The sequence below is a fragment of the Protopterus annectens genome, chromosome 8.part0 (assembly GCF_019279795.1).
Source record: "Protopterus annectens isolate FY-2018-M chromosome 8.part0, PAN1.0, whole genome shotgun sequence".
Taxonomy (NCBI): Eukaryota; Metazoa; Chordata; order Ceratodontiformes; family Protopteridae; genus Protopterus; species Protopterus annectens.
Window position 1 is genome coordinate 1,499,076,880 of NC_056741.1, and position 19,054 is coordinate 1,499,095,933.

The 19,054-nt window shown below is 41.3% G+C and overlaps 1 protein-coding gene across 2 annotated transcripts in view; it reads left to right on the forward strand.

Moving 5' to 3' along the window:
* Positions 1 to 19,054, forward strand: part of PRDM10 (PR/SET domain 10) — a 1,088,540-nt gene that overhangs the window by 419,035 nt on the left and 650,451 nt on the right. The window lies entirely within an intron of this gene.

Sequence of the window (19,054 nt, forward strand, 5' to 3'; positions counted from 1 at the left end):
CTCTCCCTGGCACAGATGACACTACTTCATATCATCACATCTCTCCCCCTTTGAAGACCCAATCTAGTTTTTCAAGTGACCCTGGAAAAATATTACTTGAGAGAAATGGGCCTGTCTGGGAACACATTAACATATACCCTGTCTTGAGAGCTCACCTGCTTTGGCATTGCTGACTCCAGTACAGTGCCTCGCTGTCATGTCATATGCCTGCAACTCTAGACTCCACTCTTATAACTTGGCATGTTGCTGGCTTGCATGATGTAGCCATGTTAATGGTTTGTGGTCTGTGACCATAGTACATTTTTTTCCATACAGATAGGGTTGAAGTTTTTGCAGTGCCCATACTATGGCTAGACATTGTTTTTCTGCAGCTGCATAACATTCCTCCCTTGGTTGGAGTCTGCTGCTGAGATATATGACTGGGTGCTGTTCTCCTTCTGAGGAAACCTGGCTGAATACAGTCCCCACCCCATGGTTTGAAGCATCCACCTGCACAACAAATTATTTGCTTGTTGTAATCTGGACTGGCTAACACAGGGGTCCTCCCAAAGCCCCTTTAAGCTTTTGAAATGTCTGCTCACAGGTTGGGGTCAGTACTTCCTTATCTGGCCTGTTTTTCCTCATTAGGTCTGTAAGGGGAGCAGCTATTGCATTGTAATTGGGAACAAATTGTACCCCACTATTCCCAAGAATGCCCTCACCTGCTTTTTTGGTAACAGGTTCATGCCATGGCTGAATAGCCACCACTTTGGCAAGTTCTGCCCTGATCTTACCACTTCTCACTATATGTCCCTGGTAGGAGACCTCTGGCATAACCACCTGACACTTACTGGGCTTAATGGTCAATCTTGTCCTTTGCAGTCTGCCCATGACCTCCCTGATATGCTGAAGGTGCTCTTGCCTCCTGCCTAACAGGTTTTACCATGTAATTAACATCACTGACCTTCCTTATCTCTTTGAATGGTCCCTCCCAAGCTGCCTGCAGCTTATTGCATCTGACAGGAATGAGCACCATAAGCTGCTGTCCCACAACATAGCCTTGAGCTCGAACATTCCCGTCATGCCAGACCTTTTTCGGCCGTTGGGCTCCTACCAGGTTCTCCTGCGCCAATCCCATGAGCTCCATAGACCTTGTCCTGAGGTTTAGGACATAGCCACAACAGACTCCTTGTGGAATTCAGTCACCCTCCCACTCATCACAAATCATATCTAAAGGCCCCTTCCCCCTATGCCAATACAGCAACTCAAAGGGTGAAAAACCTGTGGATTCCAGGAGTACCTTATCTGTATGTAAAGAGCAGATGGGGCAAATATTTGTCCCACTCTCTCTGTCAAACTGGTCTGCAAATGCCCGTAGCATGGTCTTTAGTGTAGGGTTTAACCTCTCCACAAAGACCATTAGTCTGGAGGTGGTAGTGGGTGGTCTTTAGGTGCTTCACCCCAGAGCGCTTCCACAGAAAAGCCAGCAAGTCTGACATGACATTGGCTCCTCTGTCAGTATTTTTCTCTGGGAACCTACCCTGCTGAAAATCTCCAGCAAAGCATTTGCCACCTTCTCTGCCTCGATGGAGGACAGAGCCATCGCCTCAGGGAATCAAGTAGTATAATCTACTACTACCAGGATATACTTCTTCCCTGTGGAATTTGGGATACTCAGAGCCCCCACAATATCCATAGCCACCCTCTGAAATGGCTCCTCAATCACAGGCAAAGCCAATAAAGGAGATTTGAACTTTTGCTGTGCCTATGTTTTGGTACTGCTCACAGGTCCTGCAGTAACCTGTTACACCCTTTGCAATCCCAGGCCAATAAAAGTTCTTCATAATACATCTCTTGATATGCTTTAGGCCCATATGACCTGCAAAAGTGATGTCACAGGCTATGAGTAGAAATGCCAGATGTTAGGCTTTAGGCACTACCAACTGCTGTATTATCTCACCCTCTAGCCCTCCCTCAGGGGTCCACTCTCTGTACTGTAACCCTTTGTCTTAGTATATAGACTCCCCCTTTCCTTGAGAATCAGGCGCCTCTGTAGCTATTTCCCTCAAGCCTCTTATAGTGTAGGATTCAAGAGCTGAGCCCATCTCAACTCTATCTTTGTGATGTTTTTCAGTTCCCCTTCCAGAGGAAGTCTGGTATCCTCCTGCAGTCACGCTGTCCAAGGGAACATCAGTACCTACCAGCAGCTGTGGCTCACCTTCAGGCTCACTGCTACAGAGTAGCTCCCTCCATGAAATAGCCATTTCACCAGTTCCGGCTTTAGGTGTGGGGTCTGTGTGGGGTCTGTGTGGGTCTCCCCCAGGCTACCAGACCCACATGCCTGTCTCCAGGTCTGACTGTGTGTGACTGCATGCACACAAGGGACTGCATTATCAGAGTCCTTCCCTGTCAGCACATCTGTAGGCATATTCTCAGTCATACCTGCTTGCTTCCCTTTCCATTCTACCAGTCAAGGTGAATCCTGGCCATAGGTGTTTGCAATGGGGTCTCTCCTAAAGCTCTGACTAGAGTGGACTGCCCAAGCAAGTACTGCTCCTCTTTAACCACTGCAGGCTTCACAATGGTTATGTCAGAGGCTGTGTCTTCCAGCCACTAAGGTAGGATACAAACTCCAGTGATAGTTTGGTACCCCAGTTGTCTTTAGACAACTTACTGCTGGCATGCTGTTATTCCCACCTGCTGGCTTCCTCACCTTTTGTTCTCCACCTTGCTTCAGTTGACATTTGTATGCTGCATGGCCCCTCTGGTTACATTTGAAACATTTAACCCTTGATCCTGGACGTGTATCTGAACTAGTGGCTTCCCCTTTTACTGGTGGACTCTGTTGGGGTGGTTTAGGCTGCCCACCATGTGTTCGCCTATATCCATGTGCAGCACTGGGTATCCCCTTCTTGTACAGTGATGTGTTGCTTGCTAAGTAGAGATCCTTTTTTCTCCCCAGCTCATCTGCAAAGTTACACTTTCGGTCTGCCAACCAGATTCTCATGTCCTTAGGCAAATTGCTAAGGGGCTTGTTCCCTCACCAAAACATCTGCCAGCATTTCAAAAGTGATCACGTGACACCCACTCACCCACCTATGAAAATAAGTGCTTAACTCAGCAATATAATCACATATACTTTTATCTGCCTTGCGTCTATGTTCACAAAACTTTTTCTTGTAAGCTTTAGGTGTTAACTTAAAACATTCTAATGAACAATCAGTACTGGATAATATAGAAACAGCAGTGACAGTTTTACCCTGGAGTAAGGGGGTCAGTAACTGTACCTTGAGCACTAGGTCAGCATTAAACAATTTACATACTCTTTCAAATATATGAATAAAACTATCAAAATTATCACCCTCAAACTGTAGAAGAAATTTGTTGACTTTTATTGCTTCTGGGATTCAGTTATTCCCCTCCCCATTACTTCCATGACCCTGATTAAGAGTCAGCATCTCCCTCTCATTTTAGCATGTTTTCCTCCTTTTCTTCTGCTTCCAAACAGTGCAGTCTGTTATTCTGTTTGACTTCCAAATGCAGCAGTCTCTTTGCTGATTCTATGTCCATCTGTTTCTCCTTTTCTTCGGCCTCCAAACACTGCAGTCTCCCTGCTGATTCTAATTCCATATGTGTTTCCTGCTGCAGTCTTTCTGCTGATTCTAATTCCAAATGTTTGGCCTTCATTTCAAGTCTCTTTAATTCCAGATATTTTTTTAAGTCCTGTGAGGAAAAGTTAAACTGTCCTGTTTCTGAAGGCTGCACATCCCCCCATCATCAGACTGGTTTTAGGTCCATGCTGCAGTTAAGGATGAAATTATTTCCTCTTTAGTCAGGTTGGCATGCACCAGTCCTTTGGCTTCACACACCTTAACTAACTGGTTCTTCGTCAGCTTGCCATAATCCTCTGCTTATGTGTCTGCCTCCTTTCCCTGACTAAACTAAGCTAACAAATATTGTTCTGAAAATGAAACTTTGTTTACCTTGTGGCTGCTGAGTGTACACGCACCTTCAGTGACAACAGCCCAAAGGCTACTGAAGTTCAGTTAATGTCCCACACAGCTGCATCAGTATGTGACAGTTCCTACTCTGGACCAAGGAGACCCAATTCTCAGCACTGACACCACTGAGGGACAGTCACCAGGAGCAAAGATGGATACACACAGTATTTTCAGATGCAGCTCTCTGCACCAAGCACAGTTTCCCTTAAGAGCACACAGGGAGCACATTCTTGATCTGGGGATGGACTCTTTCTCTCTCCAGGCCCCAAACAAGACTCCACACTGACCACTTTGGAGCTCTGTGTCCCTGTTTCCAGTAGTTGACACACACACTTGGATATTTGATTTTAACACACACACACACACACACACGCACACAGCTGTGAAATGGTGGCATAGATTTACCAGCTGTGCCCCCTCTGCCCAGACTATGAGGTAATTACACCGCCACCAGTCAGCTACTCTAAGGCTCTTACAAGGGTACCCAATTATACTGAGTAAAATTAATACTAATACAAATAGTAGAGTTTGACCAATGCATCAAGGCTTTTGGGGGCGGGCACAGTGTCACTAAAATAAGAGCAAGTGCTCTCAAGATGTTAAAAGTATTCTCTAAAAGACCACCCACAATGAAATGTTTATCAATATTTAATAATAAATAAAATAGAAAACTTTAGAATACTGAATATCTAGTTACAGTACGCACCAAAGTTTCATCACAGGAGATATGAAAAAATAACACAGTTGGATAGATTCACACAGATGGAGACAAAGAATACTTAATAAACTCACTGTATTTTCCTGACTGACTAAAGAATTACAGTTCCCTGGTTACTTACTACAGTAAGGCAAGATGAAGTGTGTTGAATTGTTTACTACTGCAAGGCAAGATGAGATCTGAGGTTATGTGAGAGAGATCTTTCCTGTCAGGTTCCAAAAAAAACTGGTCACCTGACTCTGGTAGAATACACACCCAGAGATCTGCAAAGATCTGTTGCATCATCTGAAAGCTATAAAACAAATTCAAAAACTTCCACCCTTCCAGGGTAGTAGTTACCCCTAAGGACAGTATACAGTAAGATTCCTAGTCCATTTTCCCAGACATTTTTGTCTCTGGTTGCAGTCAGACCTCCAAGATAAAATCTTGATGGCATGAACCAACCCATTTAATTTTCAACCTGTTGTTCAAAATTAGGTGAACTGCGAATAACCTCTTCAATTCCAGAATTGTCTGTTAAAACATATACGTTTAATCCGTTATAATAATACTGTCCGACATACGTGTATATCTCTTTTTTCTGTCCAGCAGGACACACTATTGATGCAAAGTAGTATCTGAGGCTAACATTAGCTAAGTAATCATTTTACCTGTGTTCTTTCCATAGTTCTCTAATAAAGGCAAATACATGCTTAATTTCGTAGATGTACATGGACAACTTAATTTTTATGTTCATAGGATGAAGGTGTTTAGGAAAACTGATTGATTAGTTGTTCATCTCCTTTGCCCCAAGCAGATTGGGAAAACCAGTTTCTAAAGTTACCTTAGCAAAATGGTTAACAGATTGCATTTTATATGTTTATTCTTTATGAGGTTTCTCTTTGCAAAGTCCTCCAAAAGCTCACTCGACTAGATACATAGCTGCTTCATCTGCCTTCTGAGCTAGGTCTTCTGTTGATATTTGTGCAGCAGCCACTTGGTCTAATGCACATACCTTTATTACTCATTACAAGTTGGATCTCATTTCAAGGCAAGGAGCTCCCTTTGGTTCTGCAGTACTCACGAATATCCTTCCATGAGGGCCATCCAAGGTTATCGTAGCTGGGGACTCTGTCAATGAATGAAAATAATAACAATAGATATAATATTTTTCTCAACTCCCCCCTCCCCTTTCCTCTCTCCCTTTCTTCTGTAAGTGATTTGATAGAAATGTTGGAAACGGTGTTCCCGGTTGAGCCCCTATTCTAGCTTTATCTTTTATGTGGGCTATAAGCATCCTTTTTCTGACTGAGCAGAAAAGTCGATCTGAGGTAAAACAGGGGTCTGGGACATTATGGATAATGTCAGGTGCTCGAAAGTTGGATCTAGATGCTTGAAAGAAATGCAGCCGAGCAAGATCCGAGACCCATTCATTGATGAAGAATGAAAATGGACAACACAGATGCGTAATTATGGTGTGTACATAACTTTTATTTCTCTTCTAGACTCTGCTAAATACACCATCAGAGCTAGTCTTTCATTTAACATTCCCCTGACCCTTTCTATTTGCCTCTATTCTCTATTCTGTTAAAAATCTATGGTAGTGCAGGAAGTCTGTAACCTGCACTCCAGACTTTGGCTTAGCCTCATCCCACTCTGTTACCTTTCCCTCTCTAATTATTTGCTTCCAAAGCCTTGACCCTTTTGCTAATTTTCTCCAGTAAATTCCATCCCTGTCTTGGCTACTTTCTGTATTCCTACTTGCAGTTATCCCTATTGCTGAAATCTCCTTTCTCCATTTCCATGTTTTTTTCTACTTTATATTTTGCATGATTGTTGTCAACCTACCTCCTTTCATTGTCCCTTTCCACTTTGTATAAACTTCTGCTTGTGTTATGTATATCAGCCTTAATAGCTTACTCGAAAATATTCCTTCAAACCAGGTAAGCTTAGACCACCTTGTTCTATGGGAAGAATCAACTTATTCCACTTACTTGCCCTCTTTCCTTCCAAAATAAATTCCTTCAACTCTATTAATTATGGTCAACAACTTCTCTGATTAAAATATGCCTATGCCTGACCTGAATATTAAACTAAAGGACTAGAAATATTTTCACTGTTTGTTTCTTATGTATCCATATGCATAACCAAACACTTCCTGCTTTTCAGTTTTTGTACTACCTTTTGTTTAGTCTCCTTAGCTGCCATAATAGAATGTTTTTATTCCAAACACCTCAATACTTAATTTTATCATTGAGTAGTAAATATGGGTATTGATGAACCAATTCATACGTGGATCCATAGTTGACTGCTATAACCTTTGTTTTACCTCCATTTATTTAATATCCTGAAAAGATCTTAAACTGTTTATAATGTTCTACATTTCCAAGATATCCTTTCCTGGATATATCTAGTATAAAATAATATTATCTGCAAATAGAGCTAATTTTTCTTGATTATCATACCAATTGTATCATTGAATTTGTGAGTTTCTTATTTTCTTTGCTCCATTAGCAAATAACACAGGGAAAAGGGACACCCCATCTTATTCGTCTGTTCAAACACAGATTGTCAGAGAGGCACTATCCCTAAATTATTGCCAGTAAGCCTTCATACATCCTCATAGTTAACCCTATTATTCTGTCAGAGAATACTCATGCTCCCATTTTCCTTCTCCTAAAATCCTTGCTGTGACTCTATTGAATGCTTTCTCTGCATCTTGACCAACAAAAAATAGTGGTATTTTCTTAACATTCTGCTTCCCACTGAATCATTATTGTATTAATGTTGCCACGTTTGCTTCTCCTCTATAAAGCTATATGAATTAATACCTTTATTAAATTATCACTTAAGATGTAGGCAAATATAAATTAATATAAAAGAAAACAAACCATAATAACATGTTTCCATTTAGATGCATTATATATCACATATGTTTTTTGTTATAACTATCATCATTCCAAAATTACGGAAATTGACCAATTTCTGCATTCCCTCAAGCCTCACTCCTCCTACAGTGCATTACTCTGCATTCCACAATTTCCATTTATTTCTGTGTATTTGCTCCTTCCCTTTTCTAAACATCCCACTTCTAGTTCTTTTGTCTCTGTTACAATATTCATTACTTCAAGTACAGTTGGTGTAGACTTTGATTTCCATTTTCTAGTAATTGCTTTGTTGGCAGCCACCAGAATTAAACTTAACGAGACCTTACCATGTCAAGACAATTCAGATCCTTTGTCCCACCTCAAAATAATAATTTCCATAGTTATACTCATTGGCTTACCGAATATTTCTGACAGTGTAGTCTAGTCTGTAGGGAATTTTTAAAATTTTCCAACTCATTATACTCCTAAAATATATGTTCCCGTTTACATCTTTCTTCCCCATCACTCCTCCAACATTTGCCATTTGCTTGAGGAAAATTTGTTTCAGTCTGCTTGCATTATAAAAATATATACTTTGAAGAATAAATACTAAACCTTTTCAACTTTGTTGCATTTTTGGGAGCCATGCTCATCTTCCTATTATTGCTCATCCAGTTTCTCTTCCCAATCTTTCCTAACTTACTCTGAGTCTTGGTTATTGTGCAATATTTTATAAGCCATACTAAGCATCCCTATTTTAACAGCAGCTTCTGTTCTAGATTCAACTAAAAACTATACAGAGTATGTCTTTTATTTATGATTCCCCTGTCCATTTCTCTTTGCCTATACTGTGATATCAGTCCTGGATAGGGAAGGCAGTCTCTAGCCTTGCAGTCCATATGTCTTCATGGCCTCATCTTATTGTTTCCCTCTCTAGTTATTTGTTTCCAGTACCTTGATTACTTTCCCAGTTTTCTCCACTAAATTCCAGACCCTCTTGCCTGTTATCTGTATCCCATCTTGCAATCATCCCTGTCAGCAAAAACTCCTTTCTCCATTCTCGTGTTGGCTTAGTTCTTAAAATAGTTTCTGCTACTTTATGAATATAATATTCCATTCGACTGTTAATTTTCCTTAGGGATCTGCATCTAGAATTCCGCTATCCTTATTTCTTGAATTTCCTTTCTGCTTTGTCATCCATCCCTTTCTACTTTGAATAACTTTCTGCTTTGCTTGTGTTGTGAAAATGAGCCTTAATTGTGTAGCTCTAAAATATCCCTGTAAATCAGGTAATCCTAAACCACCCTTTTCTGTTGGAAGGTTCAACTTATCCCACTTAAACTTTGCCCTCTTCCCCTCTGAGATAAATTCCTTCATCTCCCAATTACTTATTGCCCAGAGCGTCTACTCTGATAGATAAAAATATGCCTGACCTATATATAAAACTAAAGGGACTATAAACAATTTCACTGCTTGTTTCTTATTATCTGTATTCATAAACAAGAGCTTTCAATTTCTTAGTTTTTGTGTCATATTTTGTTTAGACTATTCCCACATACCTTAGCTGCCATAACGGAAGTCTTTTTAGTCCATACTCCAGAGTATTATATCTTATGCCTCCATAAATGAATACTGCTGAAACAATTCATGTGTAGGTACATACTTCATTGTTATAGCCTTCATTTACTTATTTATATTTGTTTACAGGGGTAGTGCACTGATCTCAGCTGACCATTTACAGGTACAGCCTGGATAAATAAGATCACATAAATGAGTAAAACATACTTATAGATACAAGGGTGTGCTATAAAACATACATATTTACAGATGTAAAAATATGCTGTAATATTTAATTCAAGGAAAAGTCTACAAAGTCAAAACATGGCTGGAAAAATGGAATTATGCTTCATAGAGCTTTTTGAATAAGATATAGCCATAATCACTGAGATGGCTTATGCTGTAGGGCTAGAAGCATATCATTATATAGAGAGCTATTTAATCATTAGAAGTCACAGTTGAGAATAGTTGTAGGAAAGGATAGCATTGGGAGAAAGAGATATGGGGAGAGAGGCACGCTGAGGGAGGAGGAATAAAAAGGAAAGAACACGAGATATGCAAAGAGAAGAACAAGGTAGCATAACTGAGACAGTAAGGGGATAGCAAGATAAGGGTAAGGACGAAATCGGGATAAAGAGGTGTGAGAGAGCTGCACGGTTCATGTAAAGTGATCTGTCTGAGTGCAGCTGCACTTTTTTTGGGTGAAGAAGTGTTCCTTCAGTTGTCTGAAGTCTGAGTACAGTTGGGTGTCTCTGATTGAGAGTGGAATATTTCAGTTTGATAACCGGGGAAGTCCACTGGGCCAAGAAGAGCCCATTTTCAGTGCAGGCCCGGGAAGAAAAGCTCCAATGACAATTATAGACATACAAAGCTATACAGTCATTTTCATAGACAGAGAAATACTCATGCAAAGCAATATAGATAATGAGATATAGGTGGACGTTTTGTATATACAGAGTTAGATACAGTTAGATGTAAGGGAATTAAATAGGATTAGGTAGGAGACTTGCATGATAGGATAGAGAATGCATGGTCAATACAATTAAGTTATAAAGCCTTTGTTTTATCGTCATTAATTTTATATCCTGAAAAGACTTGGAACTGTCTCAAAATTAACTCAATACACATCCAAAGAGAACAAAATTCCCAAAAATACATAAATTCCACGACCAGGAACACCACTGCAGGACAAAACAAACTCTTTACTTGACACGTTCTGTTACCTCGGCTTCTTGACTTCTGGTGGAACATTTTTGATAAATACACTTTAAAGCAGTCTTATATTGTCATTATATGACTAAATGTCTTATTAAATATGTTTTATATTATTTATCTTTTTAACTTAATAGCAAAAAAAAATTCTTATTTATTATGTTATAAAGTGCAAATCACCTCCTAGCTTCCCTATTTCAAATAATCAAATTATTTTCTAAATTCATTCAGTTAGGATGCTAAACATAAATATTAATTAATTAAACCAATTAATAAAATAAGCTTTCTCAAGTTATGAAACTATTGCACTTTCATATATGAGCCAAATAGCATTACATATTTTAACAAATCATAAATGGACTTTTGAACAATTTTAAATGTTATTATGTGACTAAATATCTCACTAAATGCATTTTATATAATTTTTAAATACATCCAAAAATTATTACAAAAACTCTTTTCATACATAATGTTAAGTGCAAACAACATCCTAACTCCCTGTTTCAGATCAAATTATTTTCTAAATTCATTCCATCGGGATGCAAGGTATGAAAATTAATAATCATTCTGCTCTCTTGTCTGTTTCTTAAAGTTTCCCCTATTGCTGATTGGTCATACTAGAATACTAAAAAACATCATATAATGACAATTTAAGATTGCTTCAAAGTGTATTTATAATCCCTGTTTAAATATTTAATACTATTTGTCTTGTATAGAGAAGTGTAATAGCTTGAAAGTCTGAGAATGTTTGCTTAATGTATTGATTTAATGGAGTAGTTCATTTGCTAATTGGTTAATTAAGTAATTAGAAGTGCAGGTATTTATAGGGACAAAATTGTGTTCAGAACTGTTCCAGCAGAAGGCAAAAAGCCGAGGCACCAGAACGTGTCAAATAAAGTTTGTTTTGTCCTGCAGTGGTGTTCTGGTCATGAAATTTATGTATTTTTGGGAACTGTCTCAAAATGTTCTACAGCAATGAGATGTCTTTTTCTGGATTTATCACGTGCAGATAAACCCAGCTTTTCTTGATTACCATACCAGTTATATCCTTTGATTTTCAGAGTCCCTTATTTTCTTTGCCAGTTGCTCTAAATATAAAGCAAATAACAAAGGGAGAAAGAGGACACCCCTGCCAAGTTACTCTGTTCCGATACAGCTTATCAGAGAGCAGCCATCCCACTTTAATTCTTGCCTCCTATCCTTCATATATCCTAATTAATCTTATTATTGTATCAGGAAATGCAAATGCTTCTATTGCCCTGCTCATAAAAATCTCAGCTTACTCTGTCAAATTCTCTCCATGAAGGACCACCAACAGCGGTATTTCTTTACATTATGCTTCCCTCTGGATCATCATTGTTCTGTAAATATTGCAAAATGTTTGTCTCCCCTCCACAAAACCACACTGATCCTTATCTATCAATTTTGGCAACAGCTTTGTCATTCTTTTAGCAAGTACAGATAGAAACACTTTATAATCATGGTTTAAAATTGAAATGAGACTATATGAAACTGGGTCTGATGGGTCTTTACCATGTTTAGCTATTACAGCCACAGCAGCTTTCTTCCCAGTTATTGGTGCTTCCCTTCCTTTTAAAATCGTGTTAAACAAACCTTCCTGGAGACTTTCCTGCCAACGGATCATACGTTTTTATCTTCTCTCCACCTATCCGAGCTGTTAATTGTTGAGTCTCATCTACCTCTAATTTTGGCATATTTAATTTTTCCATATGTGCTCTTTCTTGACTTCCACTTTTCTCTGCTCTATACAAATTTTCATAAAATTTCCAAAATATTTGTAGTACCCGTATAGGATATTGGGTTGTTTTTCATGTTATAGGCTCCCTCAGTTTGGTGGTAACCCTTTATACTTTCTATTGCCCAAGTCCTTGTGCTAAAAGTTTTGTGTTCTGGAGTTTTATCAAAAAGCAGTTGCTTAACAGTAGTCCTTCTAAAGTCTAAACTTGTGCATATTATCCAGGTACTCCCTTATTTTTTCTTTAGAACTCTACAGTTGCACCTTTTCTTTTTCTGTGAGAGTCCCCTTATTCTGCAGTACTCTCACCTTTGTCAGCCCCGCACTCAAGTCTAGCCCATTTATTTTCCCTTGGAGAATATGTAAATTTTCTTTGAGTTCCTATTATTGAATCCACGTCTTCCGTACCAAATATTTTCATACGTTTCCTTAGAAATCTACCCTCTTTTGTTATATTTTCCCTTCCAGATCCTTCACATACATCTTCACTGTTGCAAATCAAATTCCATTCCCACCTAAAAGTAATATTCCCTGCTGAAAGCTGATTATTTCTCCCAAAATTTCTTATGCTACATAATGGCAGTTTTTGGTGGAATGTAAATACATATCAGTGCATTCCTCCTCCCTTGCCAGTAACCCTTTACTACCACAAATCAACCATTATTATTTTATTTTCCTCTTCTATCACTATTTGAGCTTCTCCAGTAATTGGTCTACTTGCTCTCCTTTTCCTTTGTCCCTAATAATCTGCTGAATATCCATCCTAACAAAAATCCTTTCTTTATCAAATTCACATGCTCATTTCTTTTCAAGTTTGTCTTCTGCAGCATTGCTATTTGCACTCTGCATTTCTTCTTATAATTCAATACTCTTACCTTTTGTCTATACCTCTAAGACCATTTACTTTCCAAAGTAATATGGATAACCTAGTCATTATGATAAGAAGCTGTTCTCACTTATTATACAGAATATAGCTATTTTTGAATGTGTATTTCAAACTTTTGTAATGCATGCCTGCACCATTGGTTGGCAGGTTGATATGGTTGTTTTTTTTTTTTTTGTTACACCCATTTTAACCTATGTCACATTTTCAAGTCTTTTTTTGTTTTTGTGAAAACCCTCAGACAACTAAACTAAATACATTTGCAGTGCACCCCCATAACCTATTAACTTAGAACAAGCACACAAAAAATTTGTAAGAAAAAAAAAAAGATCATCTGATGTCACTCTCATTCTGCTTCACGTATGGTTCTCGTTACTGACTCTGCCACCTCCCACAGACTTGAACTTCCAGCCTCAAACTCCTCCCCTACCCATAATTCTGTACATCTCTCTCAACTTCCCCAGGTCTCATTTGCTGCCAGTGTGCCTAGACATGTTTTCCAGGCTCAGCTAAGTTTCTGTTTATTTTCATATTGTTACCTTGTTCAAAGTTAACTAGTTTAATTATTGTGGTTTATTTTCTCTCTAGTGTTTAGTCTCTCTCCTCCTGTAGTTGTTCGAGGCACATTAGGCTTCTTCTCCCCTCTCTTTTGGGCTTCGGCCCTTCTTTCCTCTCTTCTTCTTAGTTTGTTAGTGACATATTGTTATTATAGTTGTGTAATGGTTACTTTTAGTTGTAGTTGTGTTTGCAGTGTGTAGGCTGTTCATCTTAATTGGCAGTTGATATTCCTGTTTGTTGTCAGTAATGGAGAAACCAACTGGCTTTAAAAGATGGTCCAAGTGTGACAGAAAAATCCTGCACTTGGGTGCTGATGACTGTTGTGTGTATTGCCTAGGGTCTGTTCATTTGGCCACCCCTTGCAGGATTTGTGAGAGGTTCAACTCCAGAGTAATACAGGGAAGAAAGAATAAGCTTATTGTGAAGGGTCTTTTGTCCTCTACTTCTCCATGTGTTTAACCCCAGTCCCAGCTCTCTCTCAGCTCTGAGGCTAAGAAAAGATGCCCCAAGGAGCTTACGGTATCTTTGGAGCTGCCTGCTAAGGCTCAGAAGACTTCAGATCCAACCACGTAGGCGCAGAGGCCTATGTCAGCTCTGTCAGATCCGATTGACTTGACGGCTCCGAGCAAGGCCTCCAATTCTACCACAGCCTTGGATCAGAAGTCCTTGGATCCGAGCAGTCCGCTTAGGATCCATAAGTCTATGGATCCGCAGTCATATTCTAGCTGCCCAGGGAGATCAGTTACCTTGGTTTCTCCCACAGTATCTTTGAAAATGCTACAGGCATTCCTGTCAATCTTCAGTGGCTCCTTCCAGATCCTTTCAAAGCCTCTATCATTACGTGGATATGGCGGTTAGATCCATAATCAAGGCCCAGATTCAGATGGGGGTTCTTCCTACTCCATCCTATCACAAATCCGAGCCTGCCCAGCCTGCAACCTGTTCTCCTTCTCTGATCCAACTCTCTGTTTCAGAGCCCCAGGACAGTAGTCTCCTGAGGGATTTGGGATCTGATCAGAGGGCCGTTGCTTCCTGTAACTCTGACAGCTGCCTTGACGGCCTCTGCTCTGAGGTCCTCAGATCAGAAAGTGGCCCAGATCGAGGATGTCTTGGCCATATCCGAGGGGAGAGGGTCAGCGCCACTGCTCTCAGATCAGTCTCTTCCCCTCAGAGCTTTGGGCCTCAACAGCGCAGGTCTGGTTCTCTCTGGGAGTCAGAGTTCTGGTGGGCTGCCTCTGTCTTCCTCAGCATCTTTGGCACCAGGGGAGCTTGGTGGTATCTCTTTGGGACCCTTTGCTTTTCAGGCATTGCAAGAGGCATTCTCTGTCATTAGAATGCCGGACCCTCCCACTGCTGCTCCACCCTGTGTTCCTCCTCTTGGATCTACCACTCTTGCCCAGGGTAAGCCTGTCTTGAAGGACCTCCAGCCTGCTCCACTTGAGGTGGTCCCTTCCTCTTCTGACTCCTCCCCTCAGTGTCCCATGGAGGAGATTCCACGGAAGAAGACGTGCAAAAGGAGGCATGTGGACTCTTCTGTGGAGTCCCTCACTGAGGATACAGATTACAGTGAGGGAGAGGGGTCCCCCAAAATGCCACCAGTTGATGTCTCCTTTGCAGACATATTAGAGATTTTGAAGGTAAAGGGTGGCTGGACTTCCAAAACCCCCTCTTCAGAGGAATCTGTATTCCTGGAGGCCTTTGGGACAGGACCATCTACATTTTAGGTGGTCCTCCTGCCGGATGCTCTCATTGACCTGGTTGCTAGTCAGGCCAGGAAGGAGCCAGACATAAAACCAGTTCCTAAATGCCCAGATAAGATACTGTCACCCCCCCCCCCCGGAGGACCGCACTTTCTGGAGTATTTCCGTTGAGTTGACACTATGGTGGTGGCAGCTGCTACCAAGAAGGAGCTCACCCAGCAGAGCTCCACTCTCCATCCACTGAACAGGGAGTCCAGAGCAATGGAGAGGTTGGAGAAGCACACTTATGCCTCAGCGACTTTTTTGTTGAGGGCACTCAATTACTTGGCACACTACTCACCTTCAGAGAGACTTGATTAAGGAACTCTCTTCTCTGGCAGAGTCTGTGCCCAAGGGTGAGTTCAGTAAAATTTCCCATAAGCTAGTCACTCTCACTTCTATAGCCAAGTCCTCCATGAAACTTATTTCACACTCAGTGGAGGGTTCTTCCAGAGCAGCTGGCATCGGCATCACAATGCACCATCATGCCTGTATGCAGCTCTGCTATTTCACAAAGTCCTTTAATTCCTAGTTTGTCAATGCCCCCTTTGATGGTTCCTCTCTGTTCAGACCATCTGTTAAGGATACCCTGACCCACTGCGAAAAAGAAGGCAAGACTTTGCCATAGGGATTACGTTTTCTGTCACCCAACGAGCCTACTCTGGGAATCAAAGGGGTGCTAAGAAAACCTGGTTTCCTAATTCTCAAGTTTCCTTTCCTGACCAAAGCAGAGAGTTCTCCTTCAGAGGCAGAGGAGGAGCCTATAATGGAAGACACCACCCTAGAGGCAGAGGGGGCCCGCAGAACCAGGGCTGTAATGAATCTTTCCTGACAAGTCCTTTCAGTGCTCCTGAAGCGCTGCCCGACTGCTCTACTCTGGAGACAGTTAGGGGTCATTTTTCTCTGCACTCAAGCACCTGGGCCCAAATCACTTCAAATGCTTGGGTGCGAAAAAGTATATCTAGAGTCTACTACATTCCCTTTTCCCTTCCTCCTCCAAATGTACTAAAACCACTCCCCAATGTTCCACCCAGTCAGAGGGAGTTGGCAGTGGCCAAATTTGCCATATTGCTGCAGAAAAGAGTCGTCCAAGAGGTTCCAACTGATCGGAAAGGGTCCAGAACTTACTCCCATTTCTTTTTGGTGCCAGAGAAAACAGGGGATTTGTGGTCCATTCTGGACCTAAGCATTCTCAGTTTGTTCGTGAAGAAGACCAAGTTCCAGATGGTGACGGGTACAGTCCATATTCCCTTTGCTGAGGAAGGACAGTTGGATGTGCTGTGTGGATTTCAAGGATGCGTAATATCACATAAGAGTAGACAGATGCTCCAGAAGTCATCTGCACTTCTGTGTGGTATCCAATCACTTCCAGTTCCGAGCCCTGCCTTTTGGTCTCACCACAACCCCCCCCCCCCCCCGGGTGTTTACCAAGTGCATGGCAGAGGTTGCAGTTCATCTACAACTGCAAGGGTTTCAGGTATTCCCATATCTGGACGATTGGCTCCTGACTGCCTCCACTCAATATCAACTTTGTCAGGCCAGAATATATCTTTACCAGTTGTCTAATTTTATAGGCATCACTATAAATGTGGACAAGTCACAACCAATGCCAGTTTAGAACCTAGAGTTCATTTGGGTACATCTGAACACTTCTACTCAAGTAGCTGCCTTGCCCCAACATCACAGCGACACTTTGAAGTCCCAAGTTCAAGCTGTTCTGCTTTATCCATCTCCTACAGCCAGGTTGATTCTAAGAGTTCTAGGATCTATGGCTGCTGCCATTCTTTTGGTTCTGCTGCCAAGGTACTATATGTGCATTTTCCAGTGGACACTGTCTGTTCAATGGTACATTCTACGTCATCCCCTATTTGCTCCTATCAGGTTGACAAGCATTTGCAGATCTCATCTAAGGTGGTGGATTCAAGCAGATCCGACAATTGGCAGATCGTTTATTCTTCCCTTATCCTCAGCCAGTGTGACCACAGATGCTTCCCATCTAGGTTTGGGGGGCATTTCCAGGGGAAGATGGTCCAAGGCTCATGGACTCAGAGACCAGTCTGCATGTTGGCATCTTGGAGATGAAGGCAGTTCTTCTGTCCTTGCAAGCCTTTCAGGACGTCCTCCCTCCAGGGATTATTGCAATTCGCACCAACATGTCTGTTGTCTGGTACCATCAACAAGCAAGGAGGAACCCTTCGTACCCCCTCTGCAGAGAGACCATGAGGGTCAGGGAATTGGCAATCTCTTCAAACCATTTTATTCTTGCAACACATTTACCAGGGAAGTCCAGCGTGTTAGCAGACAGGCTCAGCTTTCCCTGCTGCGACCTCTTTGTGTCCCCTTGTAACAACAATTGCAACAGTTATTTTGCTGTGATTTTCATCAGGGGGTTTCTCAAGGGATGCTCTGGTCCATGATTGACCCCCCCCCCCCGGGACTCCTCTATGCCTATCCTCCTCTTCCTTTGATCCAAAGATTTCTTCAGAAAGCCATATAGTTGAAGAATTCAGTAACCCTCATTGCCCCTTTCTGGCCTCATCAGGTGTAGTTCCCCTTCCTCTAGTCTTATTTCAGACATCCTCCATGGATGCTGGAACCCAAATCAGACCTCCTTTCTCACCTGATGGTAGGACGCCACCTCGATCTCCACACTCTTGAGTTGACCGCATGGTTTCCCCAGTTCCTATGATTGCTTGAGGGCCCAGGTTTTCCTCTCCAGTCAAAGCTATACCTTTGGCCTCTCAGAAACAATCTACCAAGAAGGTATACAAGAGTAAATGGAAGATGTTCTCCATTTGGGCAGTCAACAATAACATTGACCCTTTTCAGCTCCAATTCCCTCTAGTCTGTCATTTTTGGAATTTTTATATAAGCAAGGTTCTAGTTTTGCTACCATTAAACTTCAGTTAGCGGCTATTTTCAACTTTCATTCAGGATTGCCTTCAAGATCTATTGTTTCTGCTAGGTTATGTAAAACCTTCCTGAAAGGGTTTTTTCTTTTGAGGCCTCCTATTAAAGATCCTGCACCTCCATGGGATCTCACTCTGGTTCTGTAAGCTTTAACTGAGAGTCCCTTTGGGCCGACTAAGGATTGCGACTTGAAGCTTTTGTCTTGGAAATCCACTTTTCTTCTTGCCATTATGTAAGCAAAATAGGTTTCAGAGTTACAAGCACTTTCTTCCAAACATCCTTGCATCATTTTCCACAAGGATAGGGTGTCTCTCCTTACTAATTCTCCTTTCATGCTGAAGGTGGCTACATCTTCCAATATCAACCAATGTACTCAATTACCGGTGTTCTTTCCTAATTATTCTAACAAAGGAAAATACCTTCTGCATTCCCTGTATGCCCACAAGCAGCTTAGGTTCTAGCTTAGCTCCATAGGACAAAGCAGTTCAGGAAGTCGGAACAGTTGTTTTATTTTTCCCTTAATCGTAGGGGTCAAGCTGTTTCTAAAGTGACAGTTGCAAAGTGGATTACTAACTGTATTGCCTTAATTTATGAAAAGAATGGTTGGCAGTTGCCAGGTCCTACAAAAGCTCACTTGACAAGATCTATTGCTGTGTCTGCTCCTTTTTCTTCTAGGATTCCCACTGAGGACATTTGTGCTTTAGCCACTTGATCTAACTCTTACACTTTTGTGTGCCACTTGAAATTGGATGTCATGTCCAGGAGCAGGACATCCTTTGGTTCATCAGTGCTCTGGCATATCCTTCCTTGAGGCCACTCAAGAAATTATGTAGCTGGGGACTCTTACCCATGCTTGAAGCAGAATGAGAGGGACAACATCAGATTTATTAGCTAT